The 23,609-nt window shown below is 41.3% G+C and overlaps 1 protein-coding gene across 8 annotated transcripts in view; it reads left to right on the top strand.

The window, feature by feature from the left end:
* Window positions 1-23,609, top strand: part of ANKS1A (ankyrin repeat and sterile alpha motif domain containing 1A) — a 186,001-nt gene that overhangs the window by 635 nt on the left and 161,757 nt on the right. The window lies entirely within an intron of this gene.

Here is a 23,609-nt window from a genome sequence, read left to right as displayed (position 1 = left end):
GTGTATATTTTAAATCTCCCTCATCTCCTGCAGAAACTCCACGCCTTGCAGAATGTCGCGGTTCCCCTGGAGGAAATTCTCTTGATTCCCTTCTTTTGGGAACTTGGAACCTTCCACCAGGCTCTGCAGGACGTGGCTTTTGTTGTTTATATTAAAATTGCCTCTGGGTTTATCACGCTCAAAGTGTTCTTCTTTGAGCCCCTCTTGTGCTTGAAGCTTAAATTCTGGTTCCTTGTAGTGAATCTCATTGGATTAGTCTGTTAAGTGGCATATGCAAGGTTCATCAGGGGGTTTATTCATCAAAAAATAAAGCTTTAGAAAGACTTGTTTAGGAAGCTGAGGGGTGCTTTAAACTTTTCCAAGGTCTGTTGTTAAAATAAACACTTGAATCTGGAGCTGTAAGGATTGAGAGGAAAAGGTCGTTTTTATGTGGCTTGGAGGGGGGATTGTAGGTGCTTTGTCAGTGTGAGTAAAATGTGTTGTTTCAGCAGCACTTTCATAGCTGGTTTTCTTTTCCTTCCTTGTTCTTTTGAGGTTTTTAAGAAGTGGAAGTTCATTTAGAAATGGCTTCATTCGCTTTTGTTCCCCATTAGTTTATGTAACTTCAATTTGAGTGAGCTTGGACCAAAAAAGCCCAAGGCTCTAATAAATTGTCAGGTATTAAGCACTGAGTGCAAACACAGGTCTATACAGGAAGATATTAAAAAGCAGTCTAAGAGAAGAACTCTCCCAGGGGGTTCTTTTGAGGAGGCAAAGACCAGTACCATTTGGGGCAATTTCCAGCCCCTAGAACAATGCTGTCACATAGTACCCAGGATTTGTTGAATAAATAAAAGTATCAATTAGGGAATGATACATTTCTACATAAACTGATGGTGGTACTCACTGTTAGTAGTTCAGAGAAATGAGACATCACTGTGGGATGAGATGGAGATCAGGGCTTCCAGGAGGAGGGGGACTTCAGCTGACTTTGCAGGATGTGAGGATTTGGGTAGGTGAAGTACTGTGAGAGCGTTCCAAGTGGGCACACCATGATCAGGGGCACTGAGGTGGGAAAGGAGACTTATTTGGTGCCAGTGGGTCACTAGAAGAACTTTCTGTCTGGAGCCTTAAGAGGTTGGGTGTGATAAAAGGAGATAATAATAATGGATGGCTATACTTCCATCTTTCAGAGTGACTTAGTCTTTATGTTTATATTCCCAGTTCCTAGATCAGTGCCTGACACAGGTGTTCAATAAATGTACTTCGAATGCATAAATTGGGTTTTGAATCTTACCTGGATTACTTTGATATTCCTGCACTTCTGATGTCTGAGAGATGAGAGAAAGACCATACTGGTTTGGAGGTGCCTGTCTCTAATGAGCTGAATGCTACAGCATTTGGCTGTTTGCCAGAGATACCTTACCCACCCCCACCCCCCCCCTTAACTACCTTGTAGTTAAGCAAGACTAGAAAATCTTTGTTGATTTTCTTTTTTTTTTTTACTTTGGGCCTCATGTTAATATGTCCAGTCTCTGTCATAAAGGGTGGATGTTGTCTCCACTCCCTTGTGTAAGAGAGCTGACTCCTTCTGACTTGCTTCTGTATCTGTTGTTGAGATGGTAGATGGCCTCAGAGCTGCCCCGGCCTCTCATCCCTGTGACTCCTAGGGGCAGGGAGGACCTGCAGGCACTAGTTACACTAGGTGTGTCATTAATTAGAGGTGACTCTGATTAAACTAGTGAAAGATTTCTGAGAAAATGAAACCATGCATTTAGATAATCCCTAGGTCAGCATGTCCTCCCTTTTTAGGTTTGGAAATAGTAGAGGGTAGGTCTCCTATGCCCACACACCCCACCTCAAGGACCCTGGGTTATTTAATGAGAGCCGTGGAATCGTAGCTTCAGATTTGGCCCTTGCATTAGCTGCCATATCCTACCCCACTAGTATTGTCAATTGCAGCCTACGTTTGTCCAGCTGTTTTGAGTGACCAAGTAAAGCAGGCAGGAATAGGACCTTACAGCTGCAGTGGATATAAATGTTCTGGATCACAAGTATGTTTGTCTACTCATCTGTTTATGACCCAGCCCACCCCCCACCCCCATTCCACAAAGGCTTTGTGCTTATTCTTAAGCTACAAAATGCCTCCTCTCTCACCCATACCTTTTCTCTTATACTGCTTGGGCTTAGGTCTTAACCTCTTAAAGCCCTCCCTAATGACCCTAATACACACAGATCTCTCAGGCTTCTACTTTGGAACCCATTATCTGCAGTGAACAGTAGCGCATCAACTCATACTTTGCTTGCCTAGATTTCACAGTTTATTGCTTTACATATAGTAACTCTCACCAATTGAGAACATACTTGCTGAGAATCAGAAAGTCAGCAAAGAAGACTTGTACTAGGAAAAAAAGTTGTTATGAACTTCATGTCCTTCTGACCTTCACTTATTTACTGTATACTTATTCAGAGGCAGTGTAGTATTACGCTTCAGACCACTTGTTCTGGAGTCAGACCGCCTGGATTCACATTTCGCTGCTACCACTGACTAACTGCTTGACTTTCTGTGAATTACTCAACCACTCTGAGCCTCAATTTCTACATCTGTGAAATGGGGGGAATATTACCTGCTTTATAGGTATTGTCTTATGTAATGTGTGGAAGAAGCTCACCACAGTTTCTGGCACATTGTAAGCGCTCACTGTTAGGCTTCCCCAGTTCCGTTGAGCACGTACAGTTTTGCCATGCTGTACCTGCCATGTGCAAAGTGCCATGCCAGACACGTCTTAAATGCTGTTCTTTTACTCTTGGGTATCTGTTTTCCAAGCCATGGCAGATTAGAAACAGTAAATAAGGGAGAGGCCCTGCTCAGGCAGGCACACTAATGCCATTCACCCACCAAATGTTTACCCATCATCTGCTTTGTGCTAGGTCAATTGTTAGATGCACTGCAAAATTTATCTCAGGCCTGGCACATAGTAGGTAGTCTGTCAAAATTAGTCCTCTCCCAATACAAGGTCTGTTCCATTGTAGTGTTTATAGCAGTATGATATGTCTGTGTGACAGATTGACAAAATAAGAGAAAAAGCAATAAAAGGCTAGCATAATTTTTCCCACCGCCAGTAATTTGAGACTATTAACATAGATGAATATAGCCCTACACACCTGGTTAGGCCCCAAGCATCACTGCACTATAGCTTAGTGCTGTAGTATCTGTTTATTGTGACTCTTAGCCAATCAAATAAAGATTAAATTACGTTCAGTATAGCTTGTTAATGAAAGTACAAAAAATTTTAGTTTTCTATCTAAAATGATTCAAATATAATATTTGTTATTTCAAAGGACAAGCAGTAGATTATCTAGAAAGCATAGTTATCTAAAATGCCTAGTCCTACAGAGGTTCTGAATAGCATGGATTTTACTTTATATAATACTGTCTCATTTTCTAATTGTTGAATGGTTGCCTTTTATTCTGTAGCTTGAGACAGGCTCTGTATTAAACTTTTTTTTTTTTTTAAACATGGTATTTTTCAGCCCTGGGCACATAGTAGGGCACTCACATTTTCAAGTAATGGAGAGTTTAATATGTTTATGGCTATAGTGAAACTACTGATTTTCAGGAAGGCAACTTCTGTTTGAGAATACAGTAAGATTTGGATTAAAAGTGTTCTAACAACTAAGGGAAGAAAGTTCTGAGGAAAGGAAAAGTTAAAAGAAAACACAATTCATTAGCTTAAAACTATGAAGTGGATTCTGAGCTAAATACTGGTATGTGTCAATGTGAATGATGTAAAGTGAAATGCACTCCTGAGGGTTCAGAAGCACAGAGAAACAGACCAAAGGTTGTAATTGAGGAATAGATTGTGTCATAGTCTAGGAAAGTTCTATACTTGATTTCTTAAGCATGAGAAGAGTGAATAAGAAAAGAAGCCAAGGAGGCTTGCTGGAGAAATCTGAAAATTTATAGACAGTAGCAATAAATTTGACTATAAACTAGATTTTTACTCTACTGTGGGTGGTGGGGAGATTATCCAAAGACAGTCATGAATTATCCAAAGACAGTCATGAATTTCCCAAAGATATGAAAAGGTTCTGAAATAAGGAATGAAGAATGGAAAGTTTTGAAAATTGGATCCCATTTGGGGGACAATAACGGGTTCTCTCCAAATGTCAGAAGATGTGACAAAGTTATTCATTGTTTTAAAGAAAGAGGATTCCTGATGTTTATTTAAGGAATTCATACTTGAAAAAAAAAAGAATGATTACCCTAACCATTCTATTGAAATGGCCCCCGAGAATGGATGTGTAGCTTGGAAATTATAGTGACATGACAGCTTTTTCTGATGCTGACCCTTTTACTTTTGCCCTCCTACTGTGCTAGATTTCTTTTGAATGTGCCTATTTTGAGCAAGATGATTTTAACATCCTGAGGAGTGTAACACTGACCATGTAAGGATGTAGAATGGGAGGCCTTAGGAGCAGGAACTCATGGATTTGTGTGATCTAAGTTCCTGCTCTTCTAAGAGAATGCAAAAACAAAACAACAACAACAAAAACCACAACTATTTACTAGGATAGCAGTTTTCTGGATCTTCCACTAAACCTTCTTAATTCATTAAAAATGGTTTTTAAAGAACTTCTTAAAATACTTCTTTAAGTATAATTTTATTGGGATGGCAACCCTTTTCCTTTCATTTGGAATTGCTGTACATTTTTGCTTTCTCAAAAGCAGAACGTGGTCCCCCTGTTAAAAAACGAAACAAAAAAGGTGGCATGCCTGGGAATGACTACAGCGTGGTTACTTTATATCTAAACATCTAGAGCATGCCTCATGTTAAACTGAGTAAGGCATCTACTGGTAGTAAAAGATAATTTAACAGAAGTTTGTTAAGTCAGAGATCTCCCTTTTCCTTAATTCTCTGATTGAAGTTCAGTTTTGAAAAAAAATTTTTTAAAAGAGGATCTATTTTATATATATAATTTATTTATTTGTTTATATTTTGGCTGCACCGGGTCTTAGTTGAGGCATGCAGGATCTTCGTTGTGGCATGAGGGATCTTTTTTAGTTGCAGCATGCAAACTCTTAGTTGCGGCATGCATGTGGGATCTAGTTCCCTGACCAGGGATTGAACCTGGGCCCCCTGCATTGGGAGCACGGAGTCTTACCCACTGGACCACCAGGGAAGTCCCTGAAGTTCATTTTTGATTGTCTTAGTTACAAAAATTAGAGACGGGAAACAGTGAAACAATCCTGTGAAGAATTTGGTTTGTATCTAGTCAGCTTCAACATGTTCACTTGTCCTGGGAGGTTCTAGTCCCAGTGAAAGTTGCATCTTTGGCCAGAAAAATCCCTTTGAAGGTTCTTCCCCCTACCCCTCACCCTCCTTGGTTTGTTCACCTCAAACAGCTATGAATTTTGGTTTGCAAAAGGAAGTCAAGGCTATTTCTGCCCTAGTCTTCAGTAGGGAAAGTAAATTACTGGGTTTTATAGCCCAGAGACACCGAGGAAGCCCCAAAAGTAGATAGTGGAGAGTTTGTTCTTGGAAATGTCGGGCTCTCCTGTGGGCAGGAACTGGGTCTCTTCTGGAGAGCCCTCAGAAAATGTTCCCCACACCGATTTCCAAAATATTACTGGGAGATTTTTTGTGGTATAGAAAATTATATTGTTACATTCATAGAACATCTTCAAATAACTTTGGTGTGGTTAGAGTTAATGGTAGTAATAATAGAAATTATATGGTATGGCTTCATATTTATCCTTTCTCAGTAATTTGTAGATCAAGTTTGTTTAGTTTACAAATCAAAAAAGAGTTTTTAAAACGTCAGTTGTCTCTGCTTTACTTGTGATGTTCTTATCACTATTAAAAATGGTGGAGATGATCCAGGAAGCAGAACAGCCCTCTGGCTTACTTAACTGGTGAGAGTTTAGCATGGCTGCTAAGGGTCAGGCTCTGGTCCATCTCTGCCTTGTGACTTAGGCAAGTTACATAACCTCTCTGAGCGTCTGTGACTTCATATATATAATGGGCCTAGGATAGTACCTACCTCCTGAGGCAGCATCCCGTGAGTTAAGATGTGTAAGACACATAATGCCTGGCACATGCCAAGGGCTTGGTGAACCTGGGCTACTACAGTTATCTGATGGGAGCCCAGTGCTCGCCACCTTTGATGAATCTGGAATGATAATCCTGTTTGTTAAGGACATGTGTTTTTTGTTTTTAATGTTCCCATTTAAAAATTTATAGTAATTGATAGCAGAGGCTCCCAACATTTTCAAATATGAGTCCCATTTTTAAAAGCCTAAAAATGGTAACGGTGGCAAAGTTACAAACTGATAAATGTTCACAATCTGTTGTCTGAAATCTTGGGGTTTAGAATCCAGAATTTTGGGGTTGCTGGAGGGTGATACTGAGCTCCTACTGGGATCTGGGGCAGCACTCTGAAACATTACATTTTGGAGTGAAACCTGGTAATATTCACACTAAATGGGATAAATATGAAGCAGCTCCATATCAGTTTTGCACCTAACCAAGTCTGCCGCTAACTTTCAAAAATTTATTTTCATAACTTTTTGGATTCCTGAATTGTAGATAAGGGATTATGGACTTCTGCCTTTATTATAGAAAAATTGCTAGACACATAAAAGCACAAAGAAGAAAATAAAATCATCTATAGTTCTACCACCTAAAGAAATTAACTGTTGCAATTTTGGTGTACATAGTTTGGTCTTTTTTCTATGCAAACTTTTTTTTTTTTCTTCCAAACAGACAATGTTCTGTATGTACTTTGTCTCAAATTTCTCCTTGGTGTATTGTGAACATTTTCCCCATCATTTTCTAATCCCCTCAGCCTCATTTTAAATGGGTAAGTGGTATTCCATAGTGTGTATGAACTGTAATTTATTTAATCCCTTCCCTACCATTAGACATGAGTTTGATTTTAGTTTTCTGCTGTTGGAACAACACTGTGATGTACATCCTCGTAGATGAGTTTTTGTGTGTGCTTGTGCTTATGACATTTTATATACTCAGTAGGATAGTAGATGTAATTTGAGTATTTAACCATTGCAAAAATCACATATGTGCAGTTGAATTTGAGGACTCACAATAATTCTAAGGCCCCTTACATATCCTGGGTCCTTCTGATTGGAAAGTAATGTACTGATCTATGGCTGCTAAATGCTACTTATATTTAGAAAGTTACCTTTGTGCAGACACAGGATTTTTATTAGTCAGGTTGGGGCCTCTTGGGTCCTTCTTCAGAGGCAAAATGTTTAGAAGAGGGCCATTAATAATACAAATGCGTGGAGCAATATGCTTCAAGCAGAATGAGACAGAATCCATTTTGTTTTTGCCTTTTGTTGTTCTAGCTTTTACTGTGGGAAATTTCAAACATATAGAAGTCGAGAGAATAAAATAATGAATCCTCACATACCTTAAGTAACCATAAAACAATTATCAGCTTATGGCAAATTTTGTTTCTTTTTATCACCATCCCTCCCAACTCAATTATTTTGAAGAAAACCTATATATCATTTAAGTGTGTATCTCTAAAAGATAAGGACTCGTTAAAAAATATTAAAAATACCACTGTCACACCTGAAAATGGCAATTCCTTGAAACCATCAAGTGTTTAGTCAGTCAGGGTTCAAATTTTCCATATGGTCTAAAATATTTTATTATTTATTTTTTAATTTATTTTGGCCACGTGGCTTGTGGGATCTCAGTTCCCTGACCAGGGATTGAACCCAGGCCCTCAGCAGTGAGAGCGTGGAGTCCTAACCACTGGACCACCAGGGAATTCCCCAAAATATTTTATTTTATATTTTATAGTTGGTTTGTTCAAATCTATGTTCAAACAAGGTCCATACATTGCATTTGGTTGGTATGTCTCATAAGTCTCTTTAAATCTGTGGCTTTCATCTCTGTCATTTTTTCATTCCAGTTTATTTGTTGAAGAAAAAAAGGTCATTTGCCCCATTTCCCAGAGTCTGGGTTTCGCTGATTGCATCTCTGAGGTATCATTCAACATGTTCATCTGTCCCCTGTATTTCCTGTGGGCTGGAAATCAGATCTAGGCTTGGTCTGATTCAGGTTCAAATTTTCTGGCAGGATTTCTTTCTAGGGGATGTTGTGTATGTCCTTCTGTTTAGTCTTCTTTTTTGTGATGTCGGCAGCCATTGATGATCACGGTCTAAAGCCATGATTTAGAGTTTGCAAAATGGTGATTTTTCATTTCTATTTTACCGTCTTCATTTATTAACTGGAATACTTTTTGGAGAGAAACTTTATAGAGAAACCTCATGTTATTAACTGCTTGGTTACCCTGAGGTACAGTTTGTGTAGGAAAGATGGATTAAATGCTTGATTCTTTCCCCTTATTTACCAGTTTTCAGATCAAGTTGGTTTCCTAGTAGTCTTCAGAGGTGTCCAATGAGTTTCTTGTGAATAATCATTATGAACTCGTACTTTTAAGCTTATTTGTGCTTCAGTAATAACCTTTTTAAAATGTGCTCTGAGACATTTAGACTTTGACAGTTTTACTTTACTATGTAGAGCAGTTGAATTGGTTTGTAATGAAGTGGTGTTGTTCGTATTTGTGTATTTTAATTGAGTGCTGTTTCTACTCAGAGTCCTCCAGTTTGTGCTGGTTCTTCTGGTCACTTGCAAATCAAGCATTCTAATCCTCCAGAGTCTGGATTAGTTCAGCTGGCTTTTAATTTTTTAAGTTTCCTGCTGGCCATACATGGCCCTATAGGTTACAAAGCCTTAAAAAGATACTCTAGAGACTTGAGTAACCAAATTTCTTAAGATTGTAATTATGGAAAACCCACTAAAAATGGTGTTTTCCCACCAGGTTTATGGGGTGGCTCTAGATAAGAATCTAGGTGTGTCAAGGTGAGTTGTTACTTATTCAGTCTCATATGTTACTCTGAATATGTTTCATGGTGTCACACTTTTTACATAAACATTAAAGAGTCAGTTGAATTGTCTTTTGTTAAGTATACTAAGCGTAGGTCTCTGTCTCATTATTGACTTCTGAGCTATTGCATTCAGAGCTCCCACTCACAGGTCCGATTTTGAGTTCCTGTTCTGCCATCTGTATATTTTCTTTTCTTGGTTTGGAGCTCAACTATATATGAAAGTATTTCTTTTGTTTTATTTTATCCATTGGTTTTATGTGTTTGGAGTGGGGGTGGGAGGACTGGGTCAGGGTCCTTCTGCTTTGGCTCAGATTTCCCCCTTGACCAGCCAGATGTACAAATGCTACACCTGTAGTGTCATTTTAAAAGTGACAAAAGTAGCACATGGAACCACTTATTTGTTTCTTTTTGACAGTTGTTGGGACAGTAAGGGTTCTACTTCAGAGAGATTTTGGCCTCTATTAGGCAATGACAGCATCCAGCTCCATCATACTCACTCCACAGCACTTTCATGTTGGGCTCTCAGATTCTTTAAAGAGCATTGTCATGAGTTAAGATGAAAAATGAAAATAAAAACAAGGGAAGAAATATATTGGACTTTACTGAGAAAGGAAAATGTATCTTAAAACACTTGAGCTTCATAGTGCCAAGGAGTTCACACTGTCAAGTTGGATGGTGTGTAATTCTTGCAAGACGGAGGCTGTGCCTCTGCCTCCACGTGATGGGGTGTGTCCTCTGTCGGGGCTGCACACTGGCTTATCCCTGCCAGTGAGGACTCGATGTGACTGGAAAAGCAGCTCCAAATGTATGTCCCACTAATAATAGTACCAGTAGTCAGCATTTATTGACCATTCACTGATATTGGATTAGTAGCCTTAATTTGGAGGGCATTATTAAGTGCTTGTCCTTACTAAGATTAAGAAAGTAAATTTTTTTATTATTGTCCCTCCTTTTATTGAATTTGTGACTTTCAGCTTTGCTTGTGTATAGTCAGATCTCCTAATTACAATTCTTTTCAGTCATAGCGAAAGCTTAAAATCTCAGGGATTTTAATTTTCTTAATTAAAAAGAATTGGAAACTCTCTCTTCTTACCTGTGAAAAAGTAGAGACAGTGGTGCTATTACTTGAGGTATCAGATACTTAGAAAACACAAGCTAGTGTATTTGGAGGTGGTGCTTTATTTAACCTTAGGAGGACCCTTCTTAAAGGGAGTTTCTGCCTGTACCCCAGCCCTTTTTGTCTGAGTGAACCAACCTGTTGACTTTGTTTTCCTTTCACCTGAATAAGCCTTCCTTGTGATTTTCTTTTCAGTTTCCTTTAAACACAATCCATTTCTCAAGTTATTTTTCCTTTTGAATTATAATTGAGACCTACTTCTAGGAAGTCCAATGGCCAGAAGAGCTTTCAGAACAGATCATTTCAAAAGGGCTGTTTACCTGGAAAATTCTTTCTGGGGCTTGTTTTTAGATCTTTAGCTCTTTGCTGGGCCTGGAGAGGAGCCTGGTCCTGGCTTTGTTCATAACTGTTGATGTCATATTCTCTCCTCCTCCTATGATCCAGCTTGATTCTGGATCCTGGTTCGGTTCACCTGCCTGATTCTTGCTTCTTCAGGTTGCCCCACAGCCCTGATAAAACTTCAACAAAAGCCCAGCTCAGATTGCAGTATTTGAGGTAGTTGACTCACAAGTTAGTTCACAGCAGCTCAGAGCTGTCGCTACAGACTCTGTGGTAGGTTGGGATGTACACGTTGTTGGGGAAGAGTTTTACTTCTTGAGCACTTAATACTTTGCTCTGTCTGTACCCAGAACTTTACATCTATATTTTCTCAGTCTGTCTTCACAGCATACCTGCTAGCTAATTGTTATTATCTCCATTTTACAGATGAAGAAGCAAAGGTTCAGGGAGAGGTTAAAGTGACCAGCTCAGGGCCACATGGAGGAGGGCAGAGCCAGGATTCTGACTCCCCCAACTTTTGCTTGTAAAGCATTGCGTTTGACCACTTGGAGAACTGTGTCTTTGGATCAAATTCAAACCACCCCTTACTATATGCTTAGGTAAAATTTTACCCCCAAAATTAGGGATTTATTTATTTTAATTTAATAGTTGCTTTGATAACACTTTGTGCCATCCACAGTTCTTAAGCACTTTACAAATATTAGCTCATTTCATCCTCATAACAACACTTTGGGGAGGGCACAAGTAGTATTGCCGTCTTACTGATGAGGAAACCAAAGCCCGGAGCCATCAAATAACTTGCCCACTGTAGTAAGCTAGGAAGTGCTGAGGCTTGGTTCCAAGCCCAGGCAGACTGGCTCCGGAGTCCTTAGTCTTAGCTTTTATGCAACTGGGGATTGTTCCTTTTATTAAGAGTGTAATACATAATCCCTTTGGAACACTTTGACTACATAAAGTGAGAGGCTTATTTTTTAAATCCGTGGCAATTTCCTTGAAATATAAGAAAGTTAGATGAGGGGAATGTCTTTAAACTTATGCCAAATAATATATTAGTTTAGAGGATATAGGGGAAGCCGTGCAGCTCATGAAGAGCAAAAAGCCTCCCTTATTCTCAAACTTCCTCAAACTTTTCTTCTAGAAAATTCTCACCTTCCTCTCAAGCAGGTTAATGCTTTCATGAATTTCACCTCTGAGAAAATTCAGTACCCTCCCCTCCCCCACCAGATTTTAAAGTGATAAAGATTTGTTTTGGACACATGCCTGCCGGATGTACCACAGAGGCCAAAGGGTGTGCAAGGGAAGTAAATCTAAACAATTGGCAAGAAACTAGAGGCCTGTGTATTTGAAATTATTTCTAGCTATTGCTACCCATTCTGCTTTTTTACAATTCCTTCCCCATCCCCCGCCTCATTAGTGGTTTATGACCAGATTTTACATTCCCAAACAATAATTAGTTTGTCCATAAAATGACTTTCAGAGAGTATTGTCTGGCTGGTTCAAATGATTGTTGATAGTAGCTTGAAGCCTGGGATTATGGGACAGGAAATGTTACTTCCATAATCCTTGGTACTTTAATCTTCACAATCCTGTGATATCGGTATTAGTGACCATTTTACTGATGAGAAAGGTTAAAATGACTTGCCCAAGACCGAGATTTTCCATTTGCAAGGCCTGTAGAGTCTATTTTATGTGGAGATCATGGCTGCCAAGAAGACGTCTGAGTCCCCAGGTTGTAGAAGTAGAAGGAAAAGATAGTATTCTAGCTGAGTAGTTCTGAAAACACCTATGGGTCCTATATGCTTAGCAGTAATAGAATACTCTATTACTTTTTATCTGTTACAAATGAAAATACCTCAGATGTTGAAATTGGCAGAGATTCCAGATTCATTACTTTTTAATCTGTTGCTATCTCCATTATTATATGTTTAAGGCCTCGCTGGAGAATAGTTTTCTTGCTAGTCACTCTTAACCAGCAACCCTTTCCCTGTCTTTAGCAGACCCAGAGCAGACTTTCAGAAAGGTATTTAAGTAAATGATCGAGGGTTTAGTGTTTCACTTTAAAGTGTAACAGTTTTTTCTTTCTTGGAGAGTGTATACAAAATCAGGATCCAGTACTTTAACTTAAGTTTTTTCAACCAACTTAAGTTTTTCAGACAGAGCTGTCTTTTTAAAAATGTCTTTTCTTTAACCATCATGATCTGTTAGACTCTTTGTCTTTAGTTACCATCATTTCTGTTTCCCTCACTCTTTAATATTTACTCTTTAGACAACTATATATCTGAAAAAATGTGATTATATAATAACGTAATAACCACCATTATTGCCGTGTGTGTGTGTGTGTGTGTGTGTGTGTGTGTGCGCGCTAACACTTCCTATTGCTCAAGGTGTTATCTGATTTCCTTCTGGTGATGAAATAATGAAGTCAGTGGCTGACTTCATGTGATGAATCTGGCTGGATCAGGTTTCCTCATTACCAGGTACTGGGACTTGCAAGATTTTGACACCTGTAGGCTTAACCTTCCGTTTTTTAACATTGTTTTGATTGTGTTTCACATTCGTTTTAATGTGTTTAATTTGTTTCTCATTGCCCACTTAGTATTCATACTTATACTAGTCACTTAGGATTGGTCTTTTGGTTAGTGTGGCCATCTGGGATTGAGTAGAACAAAATCTAAATCTTGTCTTTCCTTCCTTCACTGATTTTGATGTTAGCCTTTTATTTGATCTGTAGATACCCAGACAAAATCTTTAAATTAAGCCTTAAGTTCTTCTTGTCTGTAGAGTTGGTCTGGGACTATCTAGAACCCTGGGGTCTGGAAAGCACATAGGTCTCTTAGTTTTACCCTTTAGTCAGCCTCTCCATGCTTGAACTCTGAAGGGAAGAGGATGAGGGTTAGACAGAAAAATCAGTTTACAGGGAACATGGTCTCCAGGAACCTTCCTCCTTCAGGGTGCATGCTGCCTCTGGGGAAGGGCATGGGAGAGCAGGCCCCCAGGGACCTTCCGCCTAGAATTACCTCAGCCATTCTCTAGCTGTATGATCTTGGCAATATGTTTTACTTCTCCTGCACCTCAGTTTGCCATCCATAAAAAAAAAGGGGCAGTGTTTGTAGTGTTTCCTGGCAGAGGTCCCAAGGAAGGTGCATCAGCACGTCTTAAAGCAGCTGCAGAGACAGACTGGGGAAAGGACCTACTGCTTACTGTACTCTTACTGTGTGCCAGGAACCATGTGGCTTTTTCTACACCTTGTCCTGCAGGGTGGCTCAGGAGAGGAAGAAGCCTGTCGCCTCAGCTATGTGAGTGTGCAAGCGGGCCATTGCTCTTTCTGCCCTTGAAGCTTTCATAAACAACTACATTCCTGTCTGTCAAGCATACTGCTGTAGGAGATACTTAGGAATACGAAATTGGTCAGTTCCCTTAAGAAATTGACTTGATTAGAGTGATGATAAAATGGCCCCATGATCTCCTCAGAGAAATCGTTGATTCTAGGACTGGTGCAGGGAAAATAAAAAAGGCGAGTATGTCAAAAGAACACAGAAGCCAACCTGAAAGAGCTCTCAATGGCCAAAGTTGGAACAATTTGAACAGCAAAATAAAAAGCAATAGTAATGGATTATAAGCCAAAGAATAAAATAAACATCTATGAGTTAATGATATAAATGATTGAATAAATAAGTAAATGGGAGAGAAGAGATAGCTCTTCTTTTCAGAAGAATTCCAGTTAATAAATGTGGAAGGAATGAGAGGAATAGAAAATCGCCATTAGCACACCACAGTAATAATTGCTGCAGGCAAGATCTACCAATGAAGGCTAAAATTAGTTTGTGACAGTTTAAGGAGAAACAGAATATTAGCATGGCCTTAAAGCATCTTCCAAAAATATTTATTGATTACTGTGGTGGTTTCAAACCATGTCCACATATTCTTTGAAACTCTCCTCTCCTGGGGATGGAGTTTAATTCCCCTTCTCTTGAGTGTGGGCTGGTCTTAGAAACTGGCTTCCGAATAATAGAGTACGGAAAGGGAAAACAGTAACTTTACAGTGGAAGAACTTGGCAGACACCACCTTAACCAAGAGGTCAAGGTTAACATTGTTAGTCATGTTGATCTCACTTACCCCCTGATAGGATGTGATGAGAAGGGCACTTCACCTCTTATGTTCTTCCCCCAAAATCTATCACCTCAGTGTAATTATGGGAAAACAGACAAACTCAAACTGAAGAGCATTCAACAAGATACCTGACTAGTATTCTTTAAAAGTGACAGGGCTGTGAAAGACAAGGAAAGACTGAGGAACCATTACAGAATGGAGACTAGGGAATTACGCCTACAAATGTAAAGTGGACCAGAAAAAGGGCATGAGTGTAAAAACAATGTAAATCAACTATACTTCCAAAAAAAAAAAATTAAAATAAACAAAACTGGGGAAATCTGAATAAAGTCTGTAGTTTAGTTAATAGTATTGTACCAGTGTTACTTTTCTTAAGTTTGGATCAATGTGCCGTGGTTATGTAAGATGATAACATAAGGGGAAGCTGGGTGAAAGGTACACAAGAGCTCTGTACTATTTTTGCAGCTCTTCTGTAAGCCTAAAATTATGTCAGAATAAAAAGTAAACACACAAGCGCCATGTCAGGTAGTGGCTCTGAAGTCAAGTTCTCTGGGTTCAAATCTTGCCTTTGCCACCTTCCAATTGAGAGAAAATAGACAACTTTCTTAATTTCTTGGCCTCAGTTTCCTCATCTCTAATAATAATATCTCCCATATAATAAGACTGAGTGAAGATTAAATGAAGTTATGCATGTAAAGTACTTAGAACAGTGGCTGGAACATAGTAATGGCAGCTGCCAATATTAATATTTATAAAGAGGAAGTCCAACCATCTTTTAGGTACTTGACTGTTTAGCCGTGGATGTAGATAGTTGGTGCGAAAGGAGGTTGGAAGAAGAGAAGATGGTAATGGACTAGGTTGGTCTAGAGACCCCTCCCCACCACTCCGTATACCCCTAGGATGCTGGCTTGATCATGTTTAGACTTTAGGCCTCAGAGAGAGCGAGAGAGTGTGAGATTGAGAGTAAGATAACACTTCAAAAAATTGTTTTAGTCCCAACAGGATTGTAGCTATACTTTGAGTGTTTGTTGGTTGAGAAACTATGTTATAACAGAGTGACTCTAAAGTTAGTAACACTCTGAAATTAATGTGTTTTATTAAATATGGTAGCTTCTCTGTACCTTTGGGACATTGTGATACGTACGTGCATGTGAGACATTTATCCTGCCTGCTTCCAATGCCTGGTGTACAAATGCATTTGCTGACCCTTTATAATAATACTGTAGCCCTGGGGCTAAGAATCACTGCTATGGGTGACCAGGAGCTTTCAGCGTGCAAACATGCTTTGACTTCAGGCCTCATCTTTGAGGCTGTCTTCCATCATAGGGAGAGTGTACTTCCTTTATTAGTTAAAAAAAGTTATTGAAGTATAATTTACCTACAGTGAATGCACGGATAGTAAGTGTGCAGAGCAATGTGTTTTACCTAGTATACATCTGTATACTCATCACCAAGATCAAGACATAGAACGTCTCCGGTACTCCAAAAGGCTCTCATGTCACCTCCCAGCCAAAAATGCCCCTCCTTGCGGTAACTACCATTCTGGCCTTTATCACCATAGGTTTTTGCCTGGGAATGTGTTTCCTTTTCTCCACCATACACCCAAGCCCATGGGGTACAGTGGGGTGGGAGTAGGGATGGGTCTGTATGTGCCAAATACTATACTCGACACATTCCCAGACTTAAATAAATTCTCCCATAAAACCACAGACCTGGGCTTATGTTACTTATCTAAATTCAGTCTCATATCTCACTGACTGCAGAGTCCATGTTTTTTCCATTGTACCATGCTCTGTGCCTTCAGCTGACATTTACCATAATAATTATCATCATCATTAATGAGAAGTCACCTTAGTAGTTCCCCCACCCCCCCAGTAGCTTACATGCGTAACTCTCTAGTAGGGGAAGTTGTGCTGATTTGGAACCAAAGGACGATGGCTCTTCATTTAATGAGTCTCAGGCCTTGTGTGAGCCAGTGGAATTAGAGAGAAAGAAAGGCTTGGTCCCAGCCTTCTAATCTTCTAACGAGGGAGACAGATAGGAGGTGATGAGTGCTATGAAGCAGGGATGCTGGAGGATCATGGAGGAACCAAGGGACAGGGTGAGGGTGAGGGGGGCACTCCAAGTGTGTGAGGGAAGTGCTCCTCCTTGAAGAAGTGACGTCTGAGTGGCACATTAGAGATAATAGGAGCTGCGCAGGCAAAGAAGGAGAAAGTGAGGGCTCATCCAAGCTGGAGAGAGAGTGCACAGCATGTGCAAAGGATGGAGAAAACTGCAGGCGATTGTCTGGTGTGAGGGCAGAGGCGGGGTGCTGGGACTGGGGAGAGATGGGCTTGGAGTAGCAGGCAGAGGCGAGACCGTCAGGCCCACGTTCAGGACTTGGATTTTACACCGAAGGTAATGATGGATTTGCAATCTCGAAAGGTCACTTCAGATCTTTGGGAAGTGGATCGGAGGGGTTGAAATTGATTAGGCGTGTAAAGCTATTAGGACTAGTAACAATGGGCATGGAGAGGAGGCCGGACTGGAAAGATATTCAGAAAGTGCAAGGAACAGGACTTGGCAGTTGATTTACAAGCAAGAGGTTGAAATCTCTTATGACTAAATAGGATTTTACAATGTAAAATAAGAAAGTGGAATTTTTAGGACTGTATTTTCGTAAGTCATAACTGAAATGAAATACTTTTTTCCCTCTTCAGCAGAAGGAAAGTGTTTGCTTTAGAACATCCCCATTACTTATTTCTGTGTGCATAGGCATTTGTAGATGAAGGCCTAGAGTTGTATGATAATTTTTAAAAAATCAGGCAGATAAATCAGTCTTTTGGTTTGTTTTAATCGTCCTTTGTTTGTTGCGGTGAAAGCTAAAGCTCCAAATGGGTATTCCCACAGAGAAGACCCGTGGACCCTTGAACCTAGGGGTAACTAGTGATATGGAAAGCAGGAAAAGACTTCTTACTCCTTTCAGGATAGTTATTTATTTACTGAGATGTGTACAGAAAGCCAAACCGGCACTTCTTGCAGAGTGGTGTATAGATTTGATTCTAAGGTTTTTATAAAGTTTAATGCTAACCCTGTCTTTGCTTTGGCCTGTGATATGCTGGAATAAGCTCCTTCGATGTGCACAGGATAGCAGTGAGGGGGATCCTTAACCCACAGGGCTGTTATCTAGGGCCTAGCACTTCCTCACAAACAGTCCTGGTCCTTAGCTGTGAGAATACGTCCTTGTGAAGCTCAAGGACCATGTACATAGGACTGGAAATTTCTAGAAAAGGCAAAACAAGCTGCCTGGGCTTTGTGATTGGCAACGTCTGGAGTCCTAACCCTGAATGGTCATTAAGAAACCCAAACCACACCCTTTCTGCTGAGAGGAAGCTTTTCTCTCCAGTCAGCCAAAATTCAGTTATCTGCCAGCCCCAGCTCCAAATTTCCTGTTACTATAAATCTCTGACAGATTAGAATGAAGGATGGTGGTATGTGGGATGGAGAATCCTCATTCAAATGAGTAGAAGAGAAATGGCAGTTTGGCTACAGAGTCATATATAATAAAATGCAAGATATATTTCTTGCCCCTGGACTCTCTATGCAGTGTTGTGAGTCGCCACGGAATCTCTGCTGTTCCAGTTTTCAGGTTGTGCCCAGGGACTGTTTATGCTTTTACAGCAATGCAAGTTCTTGTTCACCCAGGGATGTTCAATTCAGCTTGAAGTTGTGAGTAAAAAAACCGTGCTAGGTGAGCGACAATTTATGAAAGCCGCCAGGTGTTACCTCAGTTCAGTGTTGTGATGAAATCAAACATTTATGCTAATCTGACACCTTTATTGATGTGCATGATCATTATTGTGCTGCATGGTAATTAGGTACGCAATTCACGTAAGTGACTATAATTAGTATTAATTTTTACATGGCCAAATCAAAATTACAGTTTCTTGTTTACTAATTTGTTGTTCTCCGGCATCTATAATTAGCATCAGTGTCAGCATTTTCCGGTGATACTCGTGTAGTCTGATGCTTATCACTGGTGCGCTCTGGTTCCCCTGTGTTTAAACATAAAACATAGAGCCCTTTGGAGAGAGAGGGTGGTCCTCAGCCCCATTTTCTCTCCCCGGCCTGATCTCAACCTCAGAGCAGCTCCTGCGGCTTCTCCCTGATCCCAGGTGTTCTGGGAGTCTGGGGTCTTCAGGGAGGCGGGGCTCCAGACCCTGACACTGGGTAGTTTGCCCAGGGGTGGGAGAGCCCTCTTCACCTCTGAGAGGAGTTGACAACACATTTTATTAAAGAGTAGGAATTGAAATAACTGAAAATCTCTCACCTAGCACATAGTAAGGATTTAATAGACAGTTATTTTTTAGAACTACCTTATTCTACTGCAAAGATGATTTTAGGTTAGAAAGATGTATACTAGTAAGAATACTTTGATATGTTGGTTAGAGGATCATTGAAAACATTTGGGATGGATTGAGAAACAGAATTAGTTCGGAGTGACATGTTTGACCTGCTTTTGTGTATCTGTATGGTATGTAGGGATGGGTGGTTCCGTTTTTGATGATGAGATGCAGAACCTTATTGTGGTCCTGCTGGCTGAGTGTGTATTGCCTATTTTTATTGTGGTTAACCTGACCCACCCTTTGGTTCCCTAAGGTTAGGTTTCCTTTCCTGTACTCAATGAATGCTGTCAGCTTCTGCAGAAGTGAACTTTGTTCGTTCTTCAAACATTTACTGAGTTTCTGCTCTGTGGTAGGCCCTGCGCTAGGAGCCGGATGCAGAAGGATGATCAAATATCTCGACTTCACATAATACCTTTTGCATTGACCTGTGTCATCTCCTTGGCCTCACCACCCCTGTAAAATGGAGAAAGACTGTTCATGTGCCCACAAGACAAATAAGTAGCCACAGAGAGAGGAACTGACTTGTTTAAGGTTACACATCAAAATAGTGGCTGAACTAAGCCTCGGTCTCTTGACCTCCAACTATTCACTAGTTAGGAAAGACTACATAAAATAGTCTTTGAATCTAAAACTAATCAGTCAGGAAGGATGGTATCCTCTCAAAGAAATTTATACAGACATTTAAAAAATTTGTACAAATGATTCTGAGACTATGCTACTTTATGAAAATTCGGTGATTAAAAACATCAGAATTTAAACAGTCTTAATTAAGTACTCATAGTTTGCTCAACAAAAATTTTTGTCACTAATGGGTCTAGAATGATTTAGTCATCATCACTTGATTTATACAGTGTTTTCAGGAAGACACTGTTCAGTGTGAATTTAAGTTGGTTTGGGAGGTTGTAAGATTTTTCTAAGATTGGGGAGGAAATGGTTTTGAAATTCTGTTACTCAGTATTGAATTGGCCAGGACAGGAAACAGAGAGTAAGGTGCCAGCCCATTTTCTTGGGCAGCTAGAAATCTTCCAGGGCCCAGTAGTCATTTTAGGTTTATTCTGTGAAGGAGGCCTTTGGGCTCCCTGTGTTAATTGACTCTTCCATTTCTGAAGAAGGAAAATTTCCCCACAAGTGAAGTGAGAAGAGCAGTAAAATATTGCACTATGAACCCCAAAAGAGTGTTTATTGAACATAGGCCTGTCCGAAGGCTCTGAGTGTGGGAGCAGGATAGGCTGTAGAATTGTTTCTCCCTGGGGTCTTACTGAGGGCTTCTGGAAGCAGCAGGAAGAGGGCAGAGGTGACCTGGTTTTGATGAGAGGCTGTGGACTCGAGGCCTCGCCAGACTGAGGTTGTAAGTTGTAAGATCTTGGGCACATTGCTTCATGTATCTCATTTTTCTCAGCTGTAAAATGGGGTGATATTTTACTCTAGAAGGGTATTTGGGGCTATCATCTTCTGTTTGTGGTGGGAAGCATTAGCTAGCTCTTTATGTCATTTATTTCTGGGATCGTTGAAGTCTGTCTCACCCACCAGAATATAAGTTCCACGAGGGCCAAGGCCACGTCTGTCTTTCTGCTTACATGTGTCCCCTGCCCCTGTGGCAGTGCTAGAGCTAAGTAGATACTCGGATACTTGATGAATGAAGGGGACCCCACAGTTAGTGCTGTAGGCAGCTGGGAAAAATGCAGACACCCTTCCTGTAAGCATAGATCTGTATTGGTTAACATCTTGGAACTTCAGGCCTGGGCAGGTTTGTGGGTTTTTTTTTTTTGGCTGCGTTGGGTCTTCGTTGCTGCGCGCGAGCTTTCTCTCTAGTTGTGGTGCACGGGCTTCTCATTGCGGTGGCTTCTCTTGTTGCAGAGCACGGGCTCTAGAGCGCAGGCTCAGTAGTTGTGGCGCACAGGCTTAGTTGCTCTGCGGCTTGTGGGTTCTTCCCGGACCAGGGCTCGAACCCTTGTCCCCTGCATTGGCAGGTGGATTCTTAACCATTGCGCCACCAGGGAAGTCCTGGGCAGGTGTTTTTTGTTGTTGTTAATAAAGTGCAGTTTGGGTTTTTACATTCCCAAGATTTCCTTCCAGAGGGTTTCCTTTTTATTTCAGCTTGATTGATGAGAATGTAATAATGGAGTGAAAGGAAAGGCTGGCTGGTTTTTGCTCTGCGGTGGGCTGGCACATTCTTGAAGCTCTGATCTCTGAGCCACTCTGTTCTGTTTGGGGTCCACACCTAATTTAAGGCAGAGCTGGTTCTCTCTGTTCCCATCTTCTCAGAGAAAGTATTTGGTTCCAGGTCAGAGCTGTTTTCCTTGCAGCCAATATAAAGCCTTTGAGGAGCATCATGTCTGCCTCTTACTTGTTAACACATTGAGGAATATCTGGAAATGGAGCTTTAGGAAAGGATGAGACCAGCATCTCAACTACAGTACACTTTTCTACAAATATTGCTGAATTGGAGTTAAAATGTTAGTTAATATGAAAATGGAATTACTTTGGATTGAGGCTGCTGCTTCCTCTGTGTGCTCAAAGGAGCCTGCTGTGGAAGAAAAATCAGACAAAATGCTCTCTATTAAAGCCTCTATTTTAAGAAGAATGATTCAGAGAGGAACCCAGGTCCAAGAAATTTTCATCAACAAATAAAAACTGAATTGCCAGGTTTGCCAGATGTCTCATTTTAAAGAAAAATTTCCTCATTTCATCTCTTGTAAAAGTCTTCCTTCTGGGGCTTCCCTGGTGGCTCAGTGATTAAGAATCCGCCTGCCAATGCAGGGGACACGGGTTCGAGCCCTGGTCCGGGAAGATCCCACATGCCGTGGAGCAACTAAGCCCGTGCGCCACAACTGCTGAGCCTGCACTCTAGAGCCTGCGAGCCACAACTACTGAGCCCGCGTGCCACAACTACGAAGCCCGCACGCCTAGAGCCCATGCTCTGCAGCAAGAGAAGCCACCGCAATGAGAAGCCCGCTCGCCGCAACTAGAGAAAGTCTGCGTGCAGCAACAAAGACCCAACACAGCCAAAAAAAAGTTTTCCTTCTGACCCTGAAATATGCTCTGCCCCCGTGTAACTTAAAAATAAAAAAGTTTCAGCGTGTTCCCCATCCCATCTGCGTAGGGCTTATAATTCTACATGGTTCAGCTGGGAATTGATTGCATAAAAATGAAGGCAAAAAATACCACATTATTGGACTACAGAGTTTGTGGAAATTTTCTTAAATTGTCAAGTGTACTCCATCTTGGTCTTTGACTCACCAGTTATTGAGTACCTGCTGTGAACAAGCACTGCTCCACGTTGGCTCAGGCAGAGGCAACCTCCCTGCTGCCTGCAGTGTGATCATCCCTTATTAAAGGTGTGCCCCCCAGCCCTCCTGCATTACCTGGAGTAATAGGGTTAAATGGCTAATAATTAAGGGGGGGGCCCTCTCCCTTTATAGTTAGAGACACGGGTTCTTCTAATTGGTGTCTTTCGGGGGCGGGGGAAGGGCAACATAAAACCCTCCTTTGTTTGGTCCACCACTAAACCTTGCCCTGTGGGCCTTCCAGGTGTCCTGTCCTGTGTGCTCTGGTAGAGGAGGAGCAAGGGAGAGAAGCTGGGGGCTTAAGGGGCTGCCCCAGCAGCCTGCTAGCCTGCCTGCAGCTTTCCCCGCTGCCCCAGCTGCTGGACGGAGAACTGGGAGCTGGCCTGTGGCTGAGTGGCTCTTCCTGTGTGGTTTGTGGAGAGGTGGGTTTCACTCAGGTACATTGAGATGTCAGTGATGGTTTGTTGTTTTTTTTTGTTTTTGCACCTTTTCATTTATGTGACCTCTTCTCTTCTCATCCAGCCAAGCTCCCCTTCCCCCCACCCCGTGTTCCAAATTACCTATCAGAATTCCTGTAACCACTGTGTAGCTAGATTCAACCTGATGTTAGAAAGTCAGTTTTTGTAAGAGGATTCACAATGAAGTGCAAATGAAGTGGCCATCTGCCCTGTCTCACTCTGCTTGTCTGTTCAACTAACCAACAGATGTGATGGTGTCTTGTAGGTAAAGATCTTTTTTTGAGTCGAGGGTCTTTGTCTCCTTCCAGCTGGCTAGAGGAGAAGGCACATCATGTCCCTAGAGAATCCACTGCTGACTTCCCTGTCCTCCCCCCTTGCTCTCTGGCTTCTTTTCCAAACCTCAGGCCAGGAGGCCCCTGGCCCAGCTTGGCCCCATCTCCCCACCTCCCCACCTCTGGCTGCTCTGCTTTGGGAATTCCAGGTGTTTCTGCTCTGGCCAGGGTCACAGCGGTTTATGAGGGTGGAGCTGTGGGTGGGAGCTGATAAGCAACTTCCAGAACTCCCGGACTGGACAGTCCCTGGAGAGAGGAAGAGGCTGTCTCTTGTTATCAACTCCCTCCCCCACCTGGGAGCACCTATTTTCCCCCCTCAGTTTTGCTGCCTCAGGCTTACTCCAGAAATATTTTTCTTGTTTCTCATTCCACCCTCTCTGCTCTGTCCCTAGAACCTGCCCCACTTGTTCCTTCCAGAGACTGAGTTTAGCTATCGTCGTTGAAATCAAAGCCTTGGGTTTGCGGGTGTGGAACACCTGGTTGAGAGTCATAGGGTGTTGAATTCTCTGCCAGTGTGGATTGGGATTGGTGATGCCATTTGAAGGCAGGAGGGACTTGGGAGAGGCAAGGTGCTCAGTGCTTAGGAGCATAGGTTTTGGAGCTAGTGGACCTGGGTTCAAAGCCAGCTTTCTCTTTAGCGGTAATTTATTTAAACTCTTTGTACCTCAGTTTTCTTAC

This window comes from Eubalaena glacialis, chromosome 7, assembly GCF_028564815.1.
Source record: "Eubalaena glacialis isolate mEubGla1 chromosome 7, mEubGla1.1.hap2.+ XY, whole genome shotgun sequence".
Lineage (NCBI taxonomy): Eukaryota > Metazoa > Chordata > Mammalia > Artiodactyla > Balaenidae > Eubalaena > Eubalaena glacialis.
Note: the sequence above shows the minus strand (reverse complement) of the source record. Positions and strands in the feature narration are given on the sequence as shown.